The following is a 7,493-nucleotide window of genomic DNA, read 5'->3' as shown; positions in this document are numbered from 1 at the left end:
ATAAAATAAAAGAAAAATTTTCCGTAAAAACTATATTACAATGGAGGATTATGTTTCTACTTTTCGTCCGATGAGTCGCAACAAAAATAAGTAATCCATCCGTCGTTGTTCGTTTAGTCGATCTGAATGCACTGTAAAAATTTATTAAAGTAAAATGTTACGTTTGCATTTCATGAATTTTGACAAACGTGTACCGAAATGTGTACAAATTATTTATTTCGACGACGACGACAACTTAGAACGGATGAATAAAATTAATTGTTGCAAGATTCAAACAAGGATGAAAAAGTCATAGAAAATTATTCCGTAACCATGATATTGGATTATTTTTTCTTCACTCTCTCCTCCGATGAGTCGCAACAAATAAAAATCCATAAATCAATTCATCCGTCGTTGTTCGTTTAGTCGATCTGAATGCACTGTAAAAATTTATTAAAGTAAAAATGTTACGTTGCATTTCATGAATTTTGACAAACGTGTACCCCGAAGTGTGTACAAATTATTTATTTCGACGACGACGACAACTTAGAACGGATGAATAAGAATAAAATTGTTGCAGGAGATTCAATCAAGGATGATGTGAAAAAAATGTCGAAAAATTTTCCATCCAGAAAGATCGCGTGGCGTTACGTCTCTTCTTACGAGGTTTTCGTTTCGCAGACACGCACACTTTCTTCAAAACAATAATAGGAAAGTGTTCAGTTTTTTATAAGAGCAGCAGGTGTCTTTCCGAAATTCTACGATTATTGTAGCTTATATGACTAGAAGGAAAGAAAGACTAAAACTCTCTTATTTTAAAACAAGAACGCAGTTCCCTGGTTGATCCTGCCAGTAGTCATATGCTTGTCTCAAAGATTAAGCCATGCATGTCTCAGTACAAGCCAAATTAAGGTGAAACCGCGAAAGGCTCATTAAATCAGTTATGGTTCCTTAGATCGTACCCACATTTACTTGGATAACTGTGGTAATTCTAGAGCTAATACATGCAAACAGAGCTCCAACCGGAAACGGAAGGAGCGCTTTTATTAGATCAAAACCAATCGGTGGCGGTCTCCGTCATCGTACAACTTGGTGACTCTGAATAACTTTACGCTGATCGCACGGTCTCGCACCGGCGACGCATCTTTCAAATGTCTGCCTTATCAACTGTCGATGGTAGGTTCTGCGCCTACCATGGTTGTAACGGGTAACGGGGAATCAGGGTTCGATTCCGGAGAGGGAGCCTGAGAAACGGCTACCACATCCAAGGAAGGCAGCAGGCGCGCAAATTACCCACTCCCGGCACGGGGAGGTAGTGACGAAAAATAACGATACGGGACTCATCCGAGGCCCCGTAATCGGAATGAGTACACTCTAAACCCTTTAACGAGGATCAATTGGAGGGCAAGTCTGGTGCCAGCAGCCGCGGTAATTCCAGCTCCAATAGCGTATATTAAAGTTGTTGCGGTTAAAAAGCTCGTAGTCGAATCTGTGTCCCGCGCCGCCGGTTCATCGTTCGCGGTGTCAACTGGCGTGCCGCGGGACGTCCTGCCGGTGGGCTTAGCTCGAGAGGGCGGCCCAACTCAATCCCGCCGCGGTGCTCTTCATTGAGTGTCGAGGTGGGCCGGCACGTTTACTTTGAACAAATTAGAGTGCTTAAAGCAGGCTAAAACTTCGCCTGAATACTGTGTGCATGGAATAATGGAATAGGACCTCGGTTCTATTTTGTTGGTTTTCGGAACCCCGAGGTAATGATTAATAGGAACGGATGGGGGCATTCGTATTGCGACGTTAGAGGTGAAATTCTTGGATCGTCGCAAGACGGACAGAAGCGAAAGCATTTGCCAAAAACGCTTTCATTGATCAAGAACGAAAGTTAGAGGTTCGAAGGCGATCAGATACCGCCCTAGTTCTAACCATAAACGATGCCAGCTAGCGATCCGCCGACGTTCTTCCGATGACTCGGCGGGCAGCTTCCGGGAAACCAAAGCTTTTGGGTTCCGGGGGAAGTATGGTTGCAAAGCTGAAACTTAAAGGAATTGACGGAAGGGCACCACCAGGAGTGGAGCCTGCGGCTTAATTTGACTCAACACGGGAAACCTCACCAGGCCCGGACACCGGAAGGATTGACAGATTGAGAGCTCTTTCTTGATTCGGTGGGTGGTGGTGCATGGCCGTTCTTAGTTGGTGGAGCGATTTGTCTGGTTAATTCCGATAACGAACGAGACTCTAGCCTGCTAAATAGGCGTATTTCGACATCCCAAAGGCCCGTCGATCCTGGGTTCGCCCGGTGGTCGTGCGCGGTTTTTACTGTCGGCGTACAAACAATTCTTCTTAGAGGGACAGGCGGCTTCTAGCCGCACGAGATTGAGCAATAACAGGTCTGTGATGCCCTTAGATGTTCTGGGCCGCACGCGCGCTACACTGAAGGAATCAGCGTGTCCTCCCTGACCGAGCGGTCCGGGTAACCCGCTGAACCTCCTTCGTGCTAGGGATTGGGGCTTGCAATTGTTCCCCATGAACGAGGAATTCCCAGTAAGCGTGAGTCATAAGCTCGCGTTGATTACGTCCCTGCCCTTTGTACACACCGCCCGTCGCTACTACCGATTGAATGATTTAGTGAGGTCTTCGGACCGGTACGCGATGGCGTTTCGACGTCGTCGATGTCGCTGGGAAGATGACCAAACTTGATCATTTAGAGGAAGTAAAAGTCGTAACAAGGTTTCCGTAGGTGAACCTGCGGAAGGATCATTAACGTGTCCTCGTACACACGAATTTTGACATATGTATAATTTATTATTATGCATTTTTATTTGATCGTGTCGATGTACACTTTATGTTTTTACAACACCGTCGTCGATGACATGGAGTCGACGGCACGATCTTTTGTCGTGCCGTTGCTTGTTTCTTTTTGAAACACCGTGTGTACGACGTTTTGAACTACGAATCGTACATATTCGGAAAAACAATAGCGTTACGCTGGCCCGCAGCGCCGGTCCTTGCGATCGAGTTTTTCACCTTTTTTGAACGAGAAAAACCGAATTCGCTCGGGCATACGGCTGTTTCTTCGGGTACCTAGATTTTTTGATTTTTTTTGTACTATCTCTCGATCTTTTCCAATGATGGAAAAAAGGAGGGACGCTTTCGGTTTTTCGACCGGATCGCGGAAAGTTGTGAACTCCACCGCGAAAGTCGAAAGACGTTAGAAGTCCTCTTTTTTCGGACACACGGAGAGGATGTAGCAGAGTAGTCGAGAAAGAAGAAAATCGCAGGTGTCGAATTAGGTTACGACTCCGTGGGTTTTAAATGATTTACGCCCGGCTACGGGACCGGCGAGAAACGCTCCCGATTTTACGATTCGCGTGAATGATGTTCGTCGTTAGACGCTTCAAAGAGTTTTTTGAAAGCGCCGTTAAACGAGCGATCACACACACATCACACCTTGCTTTTTTAATGTTTTTGGTAGATGTGGTAAAGTGATTTCGTTAGAAACGGTAAAATTCTCTTTACGGAGCGTACGACTGCACCATTTCAAAATTATATACACCGTCAATCGTCATTAAGTCACGATATAGAACGGTAAACTTGAGGATTTTATGTTAGACGCTCAGTCTGGCACGTCTATAGATTTTTTCGTCAAAATTCACGATCTGTCTTCGGTTTGGCGACGAAAAAATATAGAAAGAAAATTGAAACACGAACACAAAGACCGCCCGCGAAAATCTCTTTTCGCTTACGGCGGATACTAATTCGCTTTTTCATAACGAGTACGATGATGTAATGATGTGTTGATTCCGATCGATCAAAAACCGTCTCTTCGTCACACTTTTTAAAGTGCTTGACACACGCACACTAAATGAAAGACACAATAAAGGAAAACTACCGAAAATGTAGTTTATGAGAGAAAGCAGCATTATTTATTAAAATTATTGCTGAGAAAAAGGAAATTGGCAAATTCCTAATTAAAATCGTATCGAACATGTCCCATCTTCACACATACATGCTCGTACTTTGCGTGTAAAAGCGGAGACCGCGTGAAAAAGAAAAGTGCTTCTTTTTCGGTGCGCGGATACAAATTTGTGTTTGGGTTAATATTTTTTTTAATTTTTTCGTACGCGTAAAACTGAGACCGACGATCGCGTTCCCTTTCAGACGAGAAAGTACGGACGAAAGACAATTAAGAGCGAGAATCATAAATATCCATACCACAACACCGAAATTTTAGACGTGGCACGTTTCGGAACCACGAAGATCATTTTCGTTTCGGATGTACGCACGTACGCAAAAATTTTTGCAAGACGTGTATAGACAGCTGGACGATCGGCATGATCGGGGTTCTTGTGGAACGAGCGTTTAAATTTTAAAAAGATTACCCTGAACGGTGGATCACTTGGCTCGTGGGTCGATGAAGAACGCAGCTAATTGCGCGTCAACTTGTGAACTGCAGGACACATGAACATCGACATTTCGAACGCACATTGCGGTCCTCGGATATAATGTTCCCGGACCACTCCTGGCTGAGGGTCGTGTCAATTTCAAAGACTGCTCGGTTTTCGTTTTCGGACGAAAACGTCGGAGCGTGTTGGATGTGTTGCGACGCGTCGAATAGGTACTCATTAATGTACGTGATCGTCACTTACGTCACGATATAACGACGCACGCCTCGAACGTGTGCCGAGACGTTTACTCGAGCGTGTTTTTTCGTCAAAAAGGACGGGACGGGTATGCTTTGTATTTTTTTTTTACAAAGTCCGTCGGACGTCCACCTTGCGAATCATAAATACGAAAGTGTTTACGTCGGCACATGTTCTTGCGTGGTGTGTCGTAGAATCGTGTGTTTGTGTGCGTTTCTCGTGCAGCGAGTAAATTTGCGCGACATCTTAAGACGCGAAAGCGACCAACTACTACTTGTTGTAGTTGTTGGCTGGTCTTTCGGCGTAGCACGTCCTATTTCTTCAACATGTCGTCATTTAAAAAAAAAAATGGCGTTTTAAGGTTGAGAACGTTATAGACGGTCGTCGTGTCCGAGACGTGTAATGCAAATCGCGACAGACGTCAGATCGTAAGCGTTTCTGTAAACTTAGCCATTTTTTAAAAAGAAAAATGACGAACACGTATAGCAAGGAATGGGAGACGTGTCGTGATCGTCGAAATGACCGAATGAAAAATTTTTATTTTTCATATGCGACCTCAGAGCAGGTGAGACTACCCGCTGAATTTAAGCATATTACTAAGCGGAGGAAAAGAAACTAACTAGGATTCCCTCAGTAGCGGCGAGCGAACAGGGAGAAGCCCAGCACCGAATCCCGCGGCCGAAACCGGACGCCGGGAAATGTGGTGTTAGGGAGGATCCGTCATCCCGAGATCGTGCGGCGCGTCCAAGTCCATCTTGAACGGGGCCACAGCCCATAGAGGGTGCCAGGCCCGTAGCGACCGCTGCCGATAACGGGAGGATCTCTCCTCAGAGTCGGGTTGCTTGAGAGTGCAGCCCTAAGTGGGTGGTAAACTCCATCTAAGGCTAAATATGACCACGAGACCGATAGCGAACAAGTACCGTGAGGGAAAGTTGAAAAGAACTTTGAAGAGAGAGTTCAATAGTACGTGAAACCGTTCAGGGGTAAACCTGAGAAACCCGAAAGGTCGAAAGGGGAGATTCAGCGTGACTCGATGGCGGCGCTGGACGATCGTGTGACAGATGGCGTACGCGTCGTTTGCACCTTTCGTTTTGTCGATCTGCCGTCGAACGCGTGCACTTCTCCCCCTGTAGGACGTCGCGATCCGTTGAGTGCCGGTCTAAGGCCCGCGGTGGAGCTCGTTCGGACGGTTCGCCGTTCGCCGAATGAACCCGTGGTGTTTCCCGATCGGCTCGCTCGACGGTATACAGATGGCGCGGGGCCGCTACACAGTTAGCGTCCGACCTTCGGCAAGCGCGCCCGTCGTGATGGTGATCGGACCTGGTGCCGGTCCCGTCCCCGGGTGGCTGTTCGCTGAGGTGTTCTCGGACAGACCTCGTTGAAACGCCGATCTGCGACGCTATAGCTTTGGGTACTTTCAGGACCCGTCTTGAAACACGGACCAAGGAGTCTAGCATGTGCGCGAGTCATTGGGATTTAACTAAACCTAAAGGCGCAATGAAAGTGAAGGTCCGCCTTGCGCGGACCAAGGGAGGATGGGCGGTCGTTACGGCTGCCGCCCCGCACTCCCGGGGCGTCTCGTTCTCATTGCGAGAAGAGGCGCACCAAGAGCGTACACGCTGGGACCCGAAAGATGGTGAACTATGCCTGGTCAGGACGAAGTCAGGGGAAACCCTGATGGAGGTCCGTAGCGATTCTGACGTGCAAATCGATCGTCGGAACTGGGTATAGGGGCGAAAGACTAATCGAACCATCTAGTAGCTGGTTCCCTCCGAAGTTTCCCTCAGGATAGCTGGCGCTCATAGCATACGAGTTTCATCCGGTAAAGCGAATGATTAGAGGCATTGGGGTCGAAACGGCCTCAACCTATTCTCAAACTTTAAATGGGTGAGATCTCCGGCTTGCTCGAACTATTGAAGCCGCGAGACTCGAATCAGAGTGCCAAGTGGGCCATTTTTGGTAAGCAGAACTGGCGCTGTGGGATGAACCAAACGCCGAGTTAAAGCGCCTAAATCGACGCTTATGGGATACCATGAAAGGCGTTGGTAACTTAAGACATCAGGACGGTGGCCATGGAAGTCGGAATCCGCCAAGGAGTGTGTAACAACTCACCTGCCGAAGTTACTAGCCCTGAAAATGGATGGCGCTGAAGCGTCGTGCTTATACTCGGCCGTCAGAGGCATGTGCGGTCAGGTTATTAAATTAACCGGCCATGAAGCCCTGACGAGTAGGAGGGTCGCGGCGGTGAGCGCAGAAGGACTGGCCGTGAGGCCGTCTGGAGCCGCCGTCGGTGCAGATCTTGGTGGTAGTAGCAAATACTCCAGCGAGGCCCTGGAGGACTGACGTGGAGAAGGGTTTCGTGTGAACAGCCGTTGCACACGAGTCAGTCGATCCTAAGCCCTAGGCGAAAGCCGATGTTGATGTGGTGTAGATTTTTGTCGTTGGTCGCAATTCGCAATTGTTGACGGAAACGTACGGAATTGTGCACACACCCGATGGGCGAAAGGGAATCCGGTTCCTATTCCGGAACCCGGCAGCGGAACCGTTTATAATTCGGGCCCTCGAAAGAGAGTTCGTCGGGGCAACCCAAAAGGACCCGGAGACGCCGTCGGGAGATCCGGGAAGAGTTTTCTTTTCTGCATGAGCGTTCGAGTTCCATGGAATCCTCTAGCAGGGAGATATGGTTTGGAACGCGAAGAGCACCGCAGTTGCGGCGGTGTCCGGATCTTCCCCTCGGACCTTGAAAATCCGGGAGAGGGCCACGTGGAGGCGTCGCGCCGGTTCGTACCCATATCCGCAGCAGGTCTCCAAGGTAAAGAGCCTCTAGTCGATAGAATAATGTAGGTAAGGGAAGTCGGCAAATTGGATCCGTAACTTCGG

The 7,493-nt window shown here is 48.0% G+C and overlaps 2 non-coding genes and 1 pseudogene across 2 annotated transcripts; all 3 read left to right on the top strand.

The window, feature by feature from the left end:
• Window positions 1-812: 812 nt before the first annotated feature.
• On the top strand, window positions 813-2,733 carry LOC148165866 (small subunit ribosomal RNA). The gene has a single exon (XR_015771107.1). It is a non-coding gene; the product is annotated as a small subunit ribosomal RNA (ribosomal RNA).
• A 1,616-nt stretch (window positions 2,734-4,349) lies between these two features.
• LOC148165865 (5.8S ribosomal RNA) lies at window positions 4,350-4,506 on the top strand. The gene has a single exon (XR_015771114.1). It is a non-coding gene; the product is annotated as a 5.8S ribosomal RNA (ribosomal RNA).
• Window positions 4,507-5,164: 658 nt separating this feature from the next.
• The window catches only part of LOC148165864 (large subunit ribosomal RNA), a 5,442-nt pseudogene continuing 3,113 nt past the window's right edge, over window positions 5,165-7,493 (top strand).

The sequence above is a fragment of the Gnatocerus cornutus genome, unplaced genomic scaffold, assembly GCF_029298725.1.
Source record: "Gnatocerus cornutus isolate USDA-ARS CGAHR unplaced genomic scaffold, icGnaCorn1.1 ctg00000163.1, whole genome shotgun sequence".
NCBI classification, from domain to species: domain Eukaryota; kingdom Metazoa; phylum Arthropoda; class Insecta; order Coleoptera; family Tenebrionidae; genus Gnatocerus; species Gnatocerus cornutus.
The sequence above is the reverse complement of the archived record's forward strand: the minus strand, read 5'-3'. Positions and strand labels throughout refer to the sequence as shown.